The 14,573-nt window shown below is 38.5% G+C and overlaps 1 long non-coding RNA gene across 1 annotated transcript in view; it reads left to right on the top strand.

The window, feature by feature from the left end:
* The first annotated feature begins 8,510 nt into the window (after positions 1–8,510).
* Positions 8,511–14,573, top strand: part of LOC140696464 (uncharacterized) — a 38,247-nt gene continuing 32,184 nt past the window's right edge. Inside the window, exon 1 of the long non-coding RNA XR_012072850.1 lies at positions 8,511–8,766. This is a non-coding gene — a long non-coding RNA (uncharacterized lncRNA). The remainder of the gene's footprint in view (positions 8,767–14,573) is intronic.

The following is a 14,573-nucleotide window of genomic DNA, read 5'->3' as shown; positions in this document are numbered from 1 at the left end:
TGCAAATAAAAGATTATCATAATGTTTTGGTAATGCTTAGACCAAACAACAAAAGATATCTTATATTTAATTTTTTTTCTTTAAGAATGTCAGACACAGCCTAACAGGGACTTGCAATTTGAAGGTTGGCGGGTATAGAAATCACCCAATCAACATTCTTTCAGACATTAACTAGTGTTGTGTTGCCCATAATTTACTTTAAAACACTTGAACAGAGTCAATGATTTAGTTTCAGTGTACAGTAGCAGTTTCAAATTACATCCAGGTGATGGTTAGTTACCATTTGAAGTACCCTGTTTACAAATACACTACAGGAACAGTTACCCAATATTGGAGAGACAGAAATCAGAGGTCCACACGCCTAGAGGAGCCACTCCAACACTTCAGCTAATTTTCTTCCTAGTTTTTGATGAATACCAGCAATTTTTAATAGTTATGTTACTAGAAATATCTGGATGTTTATCAGAAATGATTTCTTTACTGATAAAATTAGTCAGGATAAAGAAATGTGGATTTGCTAAAATATCATACAGGTAGTCCTGCTCTTGCATGCACAGGGCATAACAATCTCACTGTCCCCACCACTGTAGCCTCAGAAAGGCATTCTTGGTTTCTGCCTCTGGACCAGTAGGTTCAGATTTGGAAGATTTTGGTTCTTTGACCTCTATTAAAAATTTAGATAAATTCTGCCACTATAATGAACCTTTCTTTTCACTGAAGAGCCATCTCAGCACCTAACAGGGTAGAGCTCCAGGACTTTGTCAAGCTTACAGAACAGTTTCTATGACTGCTCCGTGCCGGCTTGCCTGTATGTCGGGCAGAACTCCATCTGAGACTGACTTACACCGTGTCACTCCCCCTGGAAGCAAGGGTATAGGGGGAAAGACCTATGCCCTCATCCACTCTAGTTACTGAAGATGCATTAGATTGGATTATTGTTCACAAACATTCACTCTGTCCCCATAACCTTCCCCACCCCCTGTAAGGAATACACTTTCCCATCTTTTGACACTGGAATGGCCACAGGACATGTTTTAGCCCATGTGATGTTAGTTTATGACACAATTACAGGCTTGAAAGGTGCTTGTGCAGGAGGCTTGTCCGCTCACATTTCTGCCAAGACCGTGAGAGGAACATGCCCTAGGTGGCGCTCGGGGACAAGGAAGTGGAGAAACACAGGGAGCTGACCTGGTCTCAGCCGGCAGCACAGAGATGCCCAGTCGTCAGCAGAGCTGTGGCTGCAGACCCACAGAGAAACTTGAGTGTTTATTGTTGGATGCCACTGAGATACTTTGTTATGTGTCAGTTGCTGATGGGCACATGAAGCTACCAACATCTACCCGCCACAAAACCTAATAATCATGAATGTCCAAATCAGATTAGGCTCTAGGCACTTTACAAATATTGCTTCATATGATTCTTATAACAAATCTGGGAAGTGGGTATTATTTCTCCCATTACACAGATGAAGCAGTCATGGCCCGAATTACACAACCAGGAGGAATATAATGAAAGTTAGCTCCAATCCAAACTGGAGAGCCCATCATCTCCCACTGCACTTCACTGCTCACTCTTACCAGCATGCTTAGATTGACCTGAACCGGAACTGAAGCTGTGCCCATGCACCAGTGAGGGTCATTCATGAGCACATGCATTCATTACACATTTAATGAGCACCTGCTGTGTGCCAGCGCATTGTGGTATGTCCTGGGGATTCAGTGATAAGCATGACAGAGACTATGCCTGCCCTACAGGGCTTCCTCGCATCTTACCATAGATGTATCTGTTAAATACACATTTAAGGTTTTTTTTGTGTTTTTGTGGTGTAAGGACTATAGCCTCATTTTACACTGTGCCCATAAAGGAAACTCCCTGTCTTTGTCTGACTTCTAATGTGGTACACACTAACTAGTTGGCATGCAAGTAACAACTACTCCCAAAAATGCCTTCAACTACGAATGGTAAACCTATGTTGTTGTTTCACAGAGTTCTCCCATATGTTACAGGTCAAAGAGTTTGGGAAAAACAAAGTTACCCCTACTGTTCCACAGGGAGAGAAGAAAAGAAAGCAATGGGCTATTATAATTCTTATTAATAAACATTATTAAACCCAGACAAGGTCTGAATTTTAGAATAAAAATAATTAATCTACTGAAAGAATGGTAAACCAGGAAAGATTAAAAATTATAATTAAAGAATGGGAATGGCATTTGGTATCAGAGGCATCTCAGCAGACTATCTGAACAGTACACTAAACAAAGCGAATTATTTCTACCATAATAACGGTATTTACTATAATACAATGGCGTACTAGAAATCTAATTGCAATCTGCCAAGGATTTGAAAAAAAACAGTTATAATATAAAAATACATGAAGAATAGATATGATCTGTATTTTTAAAAGAACATGGTAATGCTACTATATGGTTCAATTTTCAGATATCAGGATTTAATATAATAAGAAAAGAAAGAGAAAATGAAAATTGGGGAGATTTGAATAGGTGCTTTAAGAAGGGGATTTGCAACCGAATGGAAACAGGCTGATTTTGATTACACTTTAATATGAGATAAAGTAAAGATGGGGTAAATCCAAAGTAAAACATAATTATAAGTTTCTGCATAATCCCTGGCAAAAATATTAAAGATTAGATTCCAGAATTGTGTTCGCAGCTCCATACAGCTTTTACCATTCATAGTTACCCACTGTACATTAAGCATTGTCACAAAACAGATAATATATTCATAGATGGAAATAATCATAAAGGTATTTAGTAAGACATCTGGATTTTAAAGTTTTGCTTTCCTCTTTCTGAAATAGAAAAAAAATCATAAATACAACTTATAATAGAAAATAATCTTGTATAAACACCAGAGTGAGAGTGAGGAGACAGAATGCTATGAATTCACTTGTCAGTAGAAAAAAAAATTAATTGCAAACTACTCTTGCTACAAAGAAAGTGTGAACACAGTATGCTTTATACTATCCCTTGATTCCTTTTCACCATATCTTTTGCATATATTGAGAAATCTCCATGTATGGGAACACAGATAATGAGTTAATGGACAGAATATTGACTAGTGGTCCTTGCTCCACACAGGCTAAGAAAGACAGGCATTATTCATTCTAACATAAAAATAACCCTCAGGTGTGAACAGAGAAATCAACACCCCTTAACTTAAATGCTGACAATCGATAGATTTGCAGTGCTGCACATAGGTGAGAAGAATAGGTTCATTTTAGGCAAGTATCGGACATTTGGGAACATCTGATTATGAAGAGTCTGAGATGGGCCAACTCAGTGCTAATAGAAACTGATCATGAAATGTGGCCACCATTCATTCTTAACTCTCAGAAACCAACAGTGTGGTAATAAATCCGATGATATTAGTGTTTTTTTTGGTCTGGCTTTTTGTCTGTCTACCTCCAATACAGAAGCAGGTGGACATGCACAAAATAAGCTTCTACTAAAAATCTTTTTTTTTTTCTACTAAAAATCTTGATGGGTGACCAATACCATTTACCACCGCTAGATCAAACGTACTTTTAGTGGTTGTATATTGCAGGAGTGAAGAGAGAGGGGAAGGAGAGGGCGTGGGAGACGGAGAGAGAGAGCGTTACAAGGTATTCATTTTAAAGATGGATTTAGACATTTTTACAAATAAAGTAAAAAAAAATTCCCTAAAACAGAAGGCGTTGTAGGTAGGGAAATAAAAGTAAAAATTGCATTCCTGTAAGTAGTGTCATCTCTGAAGAAATTATTTTAACTTTATTCATTTCAAAGTATTTTTTTCTAGAATATGTAATTAAATAATAATATTGACTTATATTTTTAAAAGGATAAAGTTTTTTTTATTATTATATTACTTTCATGAATTCATTATTAAAGATTTTGACATTTAAGGTGGTTGGAGCACTAGAAGCCCTTGATATGGCTGTGAGTTTATTACATTTTAGAAAAATGTGTATTTTATTTCTGATTATAATGGTATTACATTGTGGGCAGTATGGATAATGATAATCATAAAAAGAAAAAATTGACAAATCTATAATCCTTTCACACTGTTTGTAGGTGTTACCACTTTGGCACATTTTCTTCTATTTTTCTGCTCTCTTTTAAAAAAATACATATGTATTATATGTATAAATTTGTGTCCTATTTTTCCTTAATAGAACATCAGAAATATTTTCCTATGTGATTAAAAATTTTTGACAAGAATCATTCTAATTGCTGTGTAATATTCCATTGCATAAATGAGCTCTAACTTTCACATTCTCTTTACTTATATATTTATATCTGCTACTTTCTTTTTAAAAAAATTTACATATATTTTTATTAAGGTATAGTCAGTTTACAATGTTGCATTAATTTCTGGTGTACAGCATAACGCTTCAGTCATTCGTGGGCATACATACATTCGTTTTCATATTCTATATTTGCTACTTTCAATGACCTCAGAATGAACAAACGTATTTGCATTTCAGAAAAAATTAAGTGCCAATTTCATGAGCAAAGATCTTCAGAACTGGAATTATTGAGTCAAAGGCTGAGTGTTTTATATAGTGCTATAGCCGTCTGCCAGACTTGTTTGATTTTCCTGCTGGGCACAGAGATAGAGTGCACTTCTCAGCCTCCCTTGCCGTGAGGTGCGCGCGCACTCAAGAAGGAATTATTTCCAAAGGAATGTGAGCAGAAGTGATGAAATGATGTACAGTGCTTCTAAGTGTGGCCCATAGTCACCTCTCATACAATGCTCAGCCTCTCTCGTCCCCGTCTGCTGGCTGTATGTCAATTCAAAGGGAGCACGATGGCTTTTGTTGAAGAGAGTAGAGCATCTGTCAGGCTGTTTCTGAAGGACTGTGGAGCAAAACAGCCCTAATTTCCACTGCCTCTAATTGATATTATATGAGTGAGAAGTAAAATTCTATTATGTTAAGCTATTAAAATTGGGGGCTTTGTTCATTTTACTGCTAGTGTAATCTTAACTAACAGGGGTGTCGGCATGGGAAATGAGCTACAATTCTCTAATAAAAACCTAAAAGATGTGGAATCAGTATTCGGCATGAGGAAACTAGTATCAGAGGATGGGGAGATGGAGACCCGTGTGATATAGTCACAAAATTTGCGTTAAAACTGTCACTGGAGATAGCTTGAAGGGAGATCAAGCACTCATCAAGCCTGTAGTTCCAGGGGAAGAGACTGGAAAACAGAGTCATGTAATGGGTGTGGGTTGTTACTGGCTTCTATTAGGAAGATATTAGAGGGGAAAAGAGTCAGTAAATAGCTAAATGATTTTCAAGCAGAAATAAAACAAAGAAACAAAAAAAAACAGAGAAGAAATTTGGGGCATTAAAGAATTGGAAAAGCTAACTGTTTCTAGACCCCAAACAGTGGGAAATAAGATTGAATGTACTTTTAGTGGATGGCTCTGTGACAAAGACCAGGTTAAGGGCATAGCCTTCTCTCCCAAGACTCCCATATGTTGTGTGACCTCAAGGATGCTGGCATGAAGTTGTGTATTGTGAGAGAGGCATGATGGAGAGGAAGCAAAGAGAGGAATCAGAGTCAGTAATTATACTTAGGAACGAGTTTTGGGTGGTGTTTCTGGCATGTGAGACTGAGTGGAAGCAAATGGATTAGAAGTCTACTAAATAAAAACATACTGCCAAAGAAATCATAAGCCTGGATGGAAAAAGCTTTTGGCTGCTTGAGTCTTAAAATCATTCTTGGACCCTCAAATCTGCATGAGCAAGAAATAGGCTGAAAAAGCTGTCTGATCCCATGAGAGGAGGTCTCCCACTTCACTGGAATTATGACCAAAATGCAAATGGACAAGGAAGGATCTCCCAAAGAGCAATTCAAGAACTGTGGAGAAAAATGGACAGAGAAGTCTCCTGCAGAAAGTAGGATCAAGGTCAAGGCAAAGCACTTCTCCACCCTGGAGGTAGGAGTCTCCAGTCAGCATGAGTGCTATAGACCAGTGACCTGCGTGTCCAGAATCTTCCCTTTTTTGAATGAGTGCATTTTTTTTTTGTAATTACCAAAAATGCTGTTGTGCAATTAAAAGAATGAAGTACTGATAATGCTACAGGATGAATGAAGGTCAAAAACATTACGCTAAGTGAAAGAAGTCAGACACAAAAGACAACATTGTATGATGTCATTTTTATGACACATGGGAAAAATGCACATCTATTGACGTAGAAAATAGATTAGTGGTTGCCTGGTATTGGGGTGGAAGTGAGGAATGGTTATAAATGAGTCTGAGCGGCTTTTGGGGGATGCTGGAAATATTCTAAAGCTGAATTGTGGAGATGGTTGTACAACTGTTAATTTACTCAAAAATCACTGAATTGTGTACTTAAAACAAGTAAATTTTATGATATCTCAATAAACTTGTTTTAAAAAATCTGCTGGTGAATGTGGAGGAAAATGAGCTCTTTAATACATGGTAAGAATGAAATCTGGCATAATCTTATGGGAGATTTCCAGTAATATATATCAAAACATCAAATGTTTGCACTCTCTTACCTAGCAATTCCACTCCTAGGAATTTGTTTCAAGGAAATATTTGGATACATGCTACAAGGTTATTTCTTGCAAAGTTGTTTACAATATTGAATAATTGAAATAACTTAAATGTCTGTCCATAGGGGACTAGTTAAATACACTAGAATATATCCAAACATTGAAATGGCCTACAAGTGTGGTACTACTGTGGAAATCTTAATGTATTTATGTGGAAAACTATCCAACAACAACAAAAATGCCATTAAAGTGTGCTGTCTATAGTTTATGTTTACTAAAACACAGGGGTATAAGGGTAGAGGACACCAATTTTTACTTTTCTTGAAATATGTGAATTCTTTTCAGCCACCATACTTTATTAGGAAAATAGCAACAAAACATTTACACTTTGGAAATAAGCTTGTGGTAAAGTAAAATAAAAATCACATTATAATTTTATGCTTTTGATATGTCTGTATTGTAAATCCAATTTGACTAAATTCAGGGATATTCCTCCCTCCAGTTTGAAAATAGTTAAATTTATGTGCATGTGTTTAACTCCCTTAATGTTCAATAACTCATTTGACATACATTTTCATAATTGAATTTCTTTGACATTGATGAAGTAAATCTTACAATCCACCTTTATTTAATTTTTCCTATGGGCTGATTCTAATTGAAAAGTAGTACCATGAGTTAAATCTGGTCTGTGTTCTGGAGGAGATTTAATGCTGCCGTACAACACAGGGTCATTTTAACAAAACTAAAATAGCTAAACTAGGCAGACGTGGTTTGAAGTGAGGGTCACTCTTTCAGATCTTATCCTTCACAATCACCAAAGAAAACTGAAAAGGGGATGTTTAGAGGCTAGATTCCTATCAGGAAGTAAAGAATTTGCGAATTTACTTTATGTAAGAAAGTAAATATTTAAGGAGTTTTTCATGTGACTCTAACAGTTCTTTCGTATAGTATGTTACAAACACATTTGCTTAAGGGATTTATGACATTTGTTGATAGGTACTAAAATCCAAAGTAAAGTATCTTTCTGTTCGTCCCACACAAATCTAGGATGTAATTGAGTAAATATGTCAGATTATGTGTCAGAGTTTTCTGAACAGATTAGAACTGCTGTTTGGGGCATTATCACACACACACACACACACACACACACACACACACACACACACACACACACGTCCCCGATTATTTCAGAGCTCCTCTGACATTAAGCATCAGGTAGAAAGCTGTGTGTTAGAAAGTAGTACTGCCTTGCTGTTTATTTCAAAAAGGAGCAAGAATAGTATATTGGTAGGTATTCTAAGTTCCAGCTCATTGACAGAAAACTGAATTTAAAACAATAAAGCCTGAATCGAGAGGGGACTCACAAATGAGTAATCAGACATTGTTTGAAACCAATGAATATCCATGACAATAAAAACAGGGTGTGTGTATGAGCAGAAGAGAGAAATGTTTGGATATGAAGCATTAACTGCCTGAAAAACAGAAAATCCTGGGGCTGTTTAAGAAATAAAGCACTGGACTTTTATTTTATTTAATATAAGAAACTACTGTTCCTTTGAGTCTTTCTGTAAAAAGGAAAATTAAGGGCTTTTTTTGGCATTTAACACAAAACTATTATAAAATGTTAAACAGACAGTATTTAGAATTGTATTGGCACTTTCAACAGGTTACCATTTTCCCCCTAGCTTAAAATATCTAATAGGAATGTCATAGGCTTTGACTGGGCAGTGGGTTGTGGCATCACATTCTTATTCCTTTAGATCAGATGCTGTTTTTAAACTTTGACTCTTAATCGGGAGAAGAATTTGCTTGAGAGGGAACCCTAGGGCCCAGGGACAGCCCAACGGCAAGGCATCTCTAGCGCAGTGTTACTGCCCGGTCTCCCTAACATCTACTTGCTCCCCTTCTTGACTGTTATTTTGGCCTCTAGGGCAGTGGTTCACAGCTTTGGCTGCACACTGGAATCACATGGTGGGCTCACCTTCGGGAAGTCAGACTTAATTGGCTTGGGGTGTGCCTTGGGCATCAGGGCTTGAACAAGCCTCCAGGTGATGCTAACATGCAGGTGATACTGAGAGCCATTGCTCTAGGCAGCATTTCAGAGTGTGATCCCGGGACAGGCAGCAGAGCAGTGCCAGGGAACACGTGAGAAACGCAGTCTTGGGCTCTAGCTCAGACCTCCTGAATCAGAAGCCCTGGGACCGGGACCCAACTATCTGTGTTCTACCAAGTTTTCCAGGTAATCCAATGACGCACACTCAAGTTTGAGAATCCTTGCTTAAAGAAACGAACCTTCTACCGGTAAGAGTGAAGCCAGCAAAGAGTGAATGAGAGAATGTGGCAGATGGTCACCCATCTTTTTTTATCTTCAAAAGTGGCTGCTAATTTAAGGGAATTTTGAAGGCTTTTCCCCAGGGTTGTATTCCTTCACAGGCGTTACTGTGTAGCAGATGACATCACAGTAAATGTATCCATTATGAATGCTTTTCCTGACTCTTCCTCTGAATTGAGTATTTTTAGCCTTATCAGCTATCTGGGAGTAGACATGAGTGAACACGATGTCTTTAGCTGTACACAATAGGTGACCTTCCATCTCTTCTGATAATATTGTGAAGACTGAGTCTGAAAAAGGAAACCTTACTGCTGTCAAGCAACTGAGGCGTTTTGTTTTGGTTTGGTTTTGTATTTTAAGATCCTGGAATCGTTTACTATGATCATTGTAACTGTAGTTCTAATTAAGACCTCTAATCAAAGAAATTGATAAATATAAATTCTAAAGGAGCACTAAATATTCCATCTCTTATGTGGCAGATTCTCCAAATGAGGTAAGCTTCATCAGTATTAGCACTGCTTGTCTCCAAAATTTTTCTTTCTTTGTCTTTTACATATTGTGTTCGTTTCCTATTGCTTTTCTAACAGATGGCCACAAATTTGAGTCAGAATGTTGATACGAATTTATGGCGAGCTGAAGTCAAGGTGTCGGTAGGAATACATTCCTTCAGGAGGCTCTGGGGGAGAATGTTTCCTTGCCTTTTTCAGCTTCTACAGGCTGCTTACATGCCTTGGCTTGTGACCCCCCTCCTCCATCTTCAAAACCAGCAGTGTATCATCTTTAAAGCTCTCTCTGACTCTGATTCTTTTTCCCATTGTCACATGTCTTTTCTGATCCATGAGCCTCCCTTGAGTAAGGCTGTGATTACACTGAGCTCGCCTGGACAATCCAGGAGCGTCACCCATCTCAAGCTTTTTAACTTCACCATGCCTGTAAAGTCCTTTTTGCCAGGGAGGATTCACAGATTCTGAGGATTAGGGTGTGGACATCTTTGAGGGGCCATTACTTATCCACCACATATGTCAAGAGACAAGAAAGGGTAGGGAACGTGTTCTGATAAGATGCCCTTGGAGACTAGACTGCAGGGGAGAGCTGAAAAGTAGCTGCCTGGGGAGACCCACAAAGCAGTCAATTTCAAATTGTTGTGTGCTTCAGATCACCTGGGGATGTGTAAAACAATGCATATTCCTGAGCCCTGAGTGGTTCAGCCTGGGGTCTGTGCTTCAGCCTTCACTAGCTGTGCGCCCAGAGGCGAGTGGGTGCAGGTAACCCCCAGCACAGGGAGAAGCTGCCAGCAGGGGGGTGGTGCAAAGCCCAGACCCTGGGACAACTCTGCAGCAGCAGCAGCCTTAGCTCCAGGGGATCCTCAGAATTCCTAGGGAACTGTTAAAAATACAGTTTTTCTGCGCTCCACTCCAGGCGATAGTGATTTCTGAGGTCAGGGAAGGGCCAGAACCTGTGTTTTTGAAAAATGCTTTCAGGTGATTCTGGCTGAACACCCTTGCCCCCACCTTAGAATTCCTTGGGGCTCCTGGCAATTCTACCTGATCCAGCTGTAGCCAGAGGACTCACCTATTTTCCTGTATTCAGAAAACAATCTTACCAGCTAATAGTCTTTTTCTTTGGGATGGATTCAACTATGGATCATGTTAAGTTTTTAATTTTTGTGTCTCCAGTGCCCTTCTCAGAGCCTGGCACAGAGTGGGTACACAGTAAATGTTTCCGGAGTAAATCAGTGATTCCCAGACACGACCCTGTGTCACAATCACCTGGAGGGCTTGTGAAAACACAGATGGCTGGGCCTCAGCCCCAGAGCTTCCAACTCAGCAGTCCTGGGTGGGGCCTAAGAAGGTGCATTTCAAACAAGTTCCCAGGTGATACTGGTCCTGTTGGTCTGGAATTACACTTTGAGATCACTGGGATAAACAGAGTTTGAATTGTTAAAAGTTCTAACTCGTTTACTACAAAATGAAAAAGAATCCCTTTTCAGTTTTTTTTGGGAAGATAATTAGGTTTAATTAAAGAAAAAGAAGTTTTTTTTTAATGGAGGTACTGGGGATGGAACCCAGGACCTGGTGCATGCTAAGCATGTGCTCTACCACTGAGCTATACCCTCCCCACCCTCCCCACTAAAAATTTTATATATTGTTGAGAGACTTAAAAGTTTTCCCAAGTTTTTGAACTGTCCTTATTTTTTTTATGATTTCTATTTTCTTCCCTTAAAAAATTTTATCCTCTCGAAATTGAAAAAGAAAATCCTATTTCTCCAGTAATAGCTGTCCTATCATGCTTTATTGTTTATTTCTTCTCTAAATGTGAATGCTCTAGAAACAAAACAATTGAAAACAGTTGGGGAGTTCCTACTGATGACAGACTTTTTTTCAAACTTGTATCTTTAGCAGTGGTGATGCATAACCTAACAGTAAATTATCTTTTAATCTGAAGCTTTAGTTTGATTTGCAGTTTTGCCTGTTTGGTTAGTTGCTTTTTCTTTTGGTCATAATCCTCAAAGTGGGTGAAATTGTAAGGGAAGGTAGTCACACATGCATTATGAGGCCAGTCAGCACTAGAAACACAGCACAATTGAGAAAGAGAAGTACTGCCGAGTGATTTGTCTGATTTGCCTGAGACTTGGCAGTGCACACTTTTTTATCATAGAAATAAATATAAAATTCATCCAGTATATATTTCATGAAATTTTATTTCTTTGGAAGAATATCTGACTTTTTTCCTTGTATTTATCCAGCTAGAGATCATACACAGAGGATTGATAGCTCTTAGATATACTTTTTCAACCTAAGAAATCCTTTTTTAGGATTTAAGGATAGCTTTCCTTATTTATACAAAACTGTAACAGCATGCTTTCCTCGTAAAATACTCCCTGCAGGTTGGATCAGCCTTGCAGATAGACTTATGCCTTTGAATCTGGGTGTACTAAGAGTTTCTGGTGGTGAAGTAAAAAAACGTATTGATTTGATTTATTATACTCCCATGAAAAGGCTGTATAACCAGATTGATGGGATGGAGGATTACTACAAATATTTTTATAGGGCTAGGAAATTTGAATCTTGTATACAGTGCTGAATTTGAACATATCGCTGGGCTGAAAGCAGGCATCTTGTAAACAAACTCTTGCAATGAACCACTCTTGCATGGCTATTAGTCGTCAGTATGTTTTTACTGAGTGCATGCCATATTTGCAGCCCTGTGTTAAATCATTTTCTGTCTTAAAAGTTTTCTTTTTTTGTCTTTTGCATATAAATTTGCAAAAAAAATTGGTAAGAAATTCTTATTAATACCCAAAATAGGTATACTCAAGTTAAAAAAATTAATATAATTTTGCATACAATGAAAAGCACAGGTCACAAATGTACACACAGGTAGATTTTGACAAGGCACATACTTCTGTAATGCATACCCTTGTCAATCAAGACGCAGACATTTTCATCACTAAGAAAGTTGCCTCGAATCGCTTCCCAATCAATCCCCCTCCCTCCCATCAACACTGATCCGATTTCTATTGCAGGCACTCATTTGTGTCTGGCTTCTTTCACTGAGTACAGTATTTTGAGATTCATCTCCGTGGTGTGTATCAGCAGTTAGTTTCTTTTAATTGCTGACTAGTATTCTATTGTTATGAGGCCTGGGCAAACTTCCTACATCCTGCTGAGTATTCCCTAATGGAGTGAGAGTGCAGACAGGATCTAAGGGCTATCCTTTGTTCCCTTCATTCCTCAATGTTTAAGCCATTTTTTTCTGAAAGTGCAAACCTTGCCCTTCCTTCATCAGTATCACTAGGGCCCCACTATTATGTCTGATCTTATTAGGTCAGAATTTATACACAGGGTACAGGACCCAGTATTTCTAGCAAGCTCTCTATGGGATGCTGAACATCACATATGAACATTAATGGTGGACACTTTAAGCAAATATTTTGCAAATATAAAGGATTAAGGAAAGAACTAGAAGAGTAAAAAACAAGGTGGCCAAACTGCTTCCAGTAATTCACGATGATGGACTGAACCAAGCAAATTTCTAAGAGTACACTAAGTCTCAGATGGTGAGAGGTGACAGGAGCAGGAGTCCCTGGTGGGGGGGGAGGTCTAATAATTAGAGGGTAGACAGAGAACGGGGCCTGAGTAAGTCAATCCTTTCTACGTTTGAAAAGATGGGTTTGGGCAAAACAAAAGAGGAAAAGGTGAGAAGTGAGACTGTTAGTGTGTGGTGTCTCCCAGGCATAAAAAACCAGATTCCAGTTTACCTAAAGAACCAAAGCCTTTCCCGGCTTTCCTTCCCGATCACTCTCCTCCCACCTGCTGCCTCCCTGAGGGTTGCCAGCTCACCTGTTGTTTCCTTGTTGTTGCTTCCCAGCAGAAATGTGAGTACAGCTCAAAATTAAAAGAGCAAGTATATCGGTGCTCCCGAATCACGAGTTAAAAAACAGCCCAAAGAAATGGGATCTCTTCTCTCAAGTGTAGCGATAAGGCGTTTAAATGCCAACATGATAAGAACAAGATAAATAATAGCAACAAGCCCTGTGATGCACCCAAAATGTCAGGCTGGCGCCACATGCTGTCCAATGAAATGTTTTTGGATGATCTAGGGGCTGGGAGGAGAGTATATACTTTTCATTCATACAATTTATTCCTTGAAAATGCCAAACTGCTATGAAACATTTCTTTCGCTGAAGTGTCTGGCTATCTGGTGCTTACAGTCTCGGCACAGACACTGCCCACGGATGAACAGACGTCTCGTATTTCATCTGTCTTTGTTCAGGGCTGCTTGGGGCATATCTCCTTGGCTGCCAGCATCACCAGCAGTCCTGGAGGGCGGGGCTTAGAGCATCACTGGCTCCACTGTTATCAATAGGCTAAGGTTGCCCCACCCTCCACTCACCAGAGGTCTTTTCTCTTCTCTTCTCAAGACTCAGAGGGGAGATGAGATAACTGAAGTCATTCTGACCATTATCCTAGCCAGAATTTTCCTCTTCCTCAAGGGAAAAGCTTTTGTCTATACGTAGGCCCATTAGGTATTTTTGAACATAGGCTGTGTGACACATCATTAGTGGAATATAGTCTAAAGAGACATACAAAACAATGGTGACTTCCATTTAGTGTCTTAGTGTTAGTAGTAACATTGACATATTTCATTATACTAGATTTTACTGATACTATTTGGAAGTTATATATTATACTTATAAATAAAGTGGTTATGTTAATGTTGTAATTATCTTGATGACAATATTAAGAACCATCATTTTCACTGTAAGAGAAAGATACCAGTATAAATTTTTTTTGAAAACTTAGTAAGTTACTTTTAATTAAGTTTGAACTATTTGAATATTTGGAATTTGATATGTCAAATATTAAAATATATTTGAACTTGAGATCTGAATATAAATTTGTTTTTAAAACATTTAAAAATTTGAAATGTTTTAAAAGTGAAAATGTTAACATACCCCCGTTTCATCCACTAAAAAGACCCAGTAGCAATGACAACTCGTGAGAATGTTAGCATGTTAGCATCAAACTATGGTCTCTGAATACTATTCCCTACTAAAAAGGACCAGTGATTCTTGCAGAGATCGCTGGTTCCAGATGCGAAGTGGCAAAAATGACAGGCAGAGACTAGATCATCTTGTTATGCTGAAAAGCAAGGAGGTTGGCCACTGGCTAAAGGTGCACAATTTTTCCATCAAAAGGAAGATGATGGCA

The sequence above is a fragment of the Vicugna pacos genome, chromosome 5 (genome assembly GCF_048564905.1).
Source record: "Vicugna pacos chromosome 5, VicPac4, whole genome shotgun sequence".
NCBI classification, from domain to species: domain Eukaryota; kingdom Metazoa; phylum Chordata; class Mammalia; order Artiodactyla; family Camelidae; genus Vicugna; species Vicugna pacos.
The sequence above is the reverse complement of the archived record's forward strand: the minus strand, read 5'-3'. Positions and strand labels throughout refer to the sequence as shown.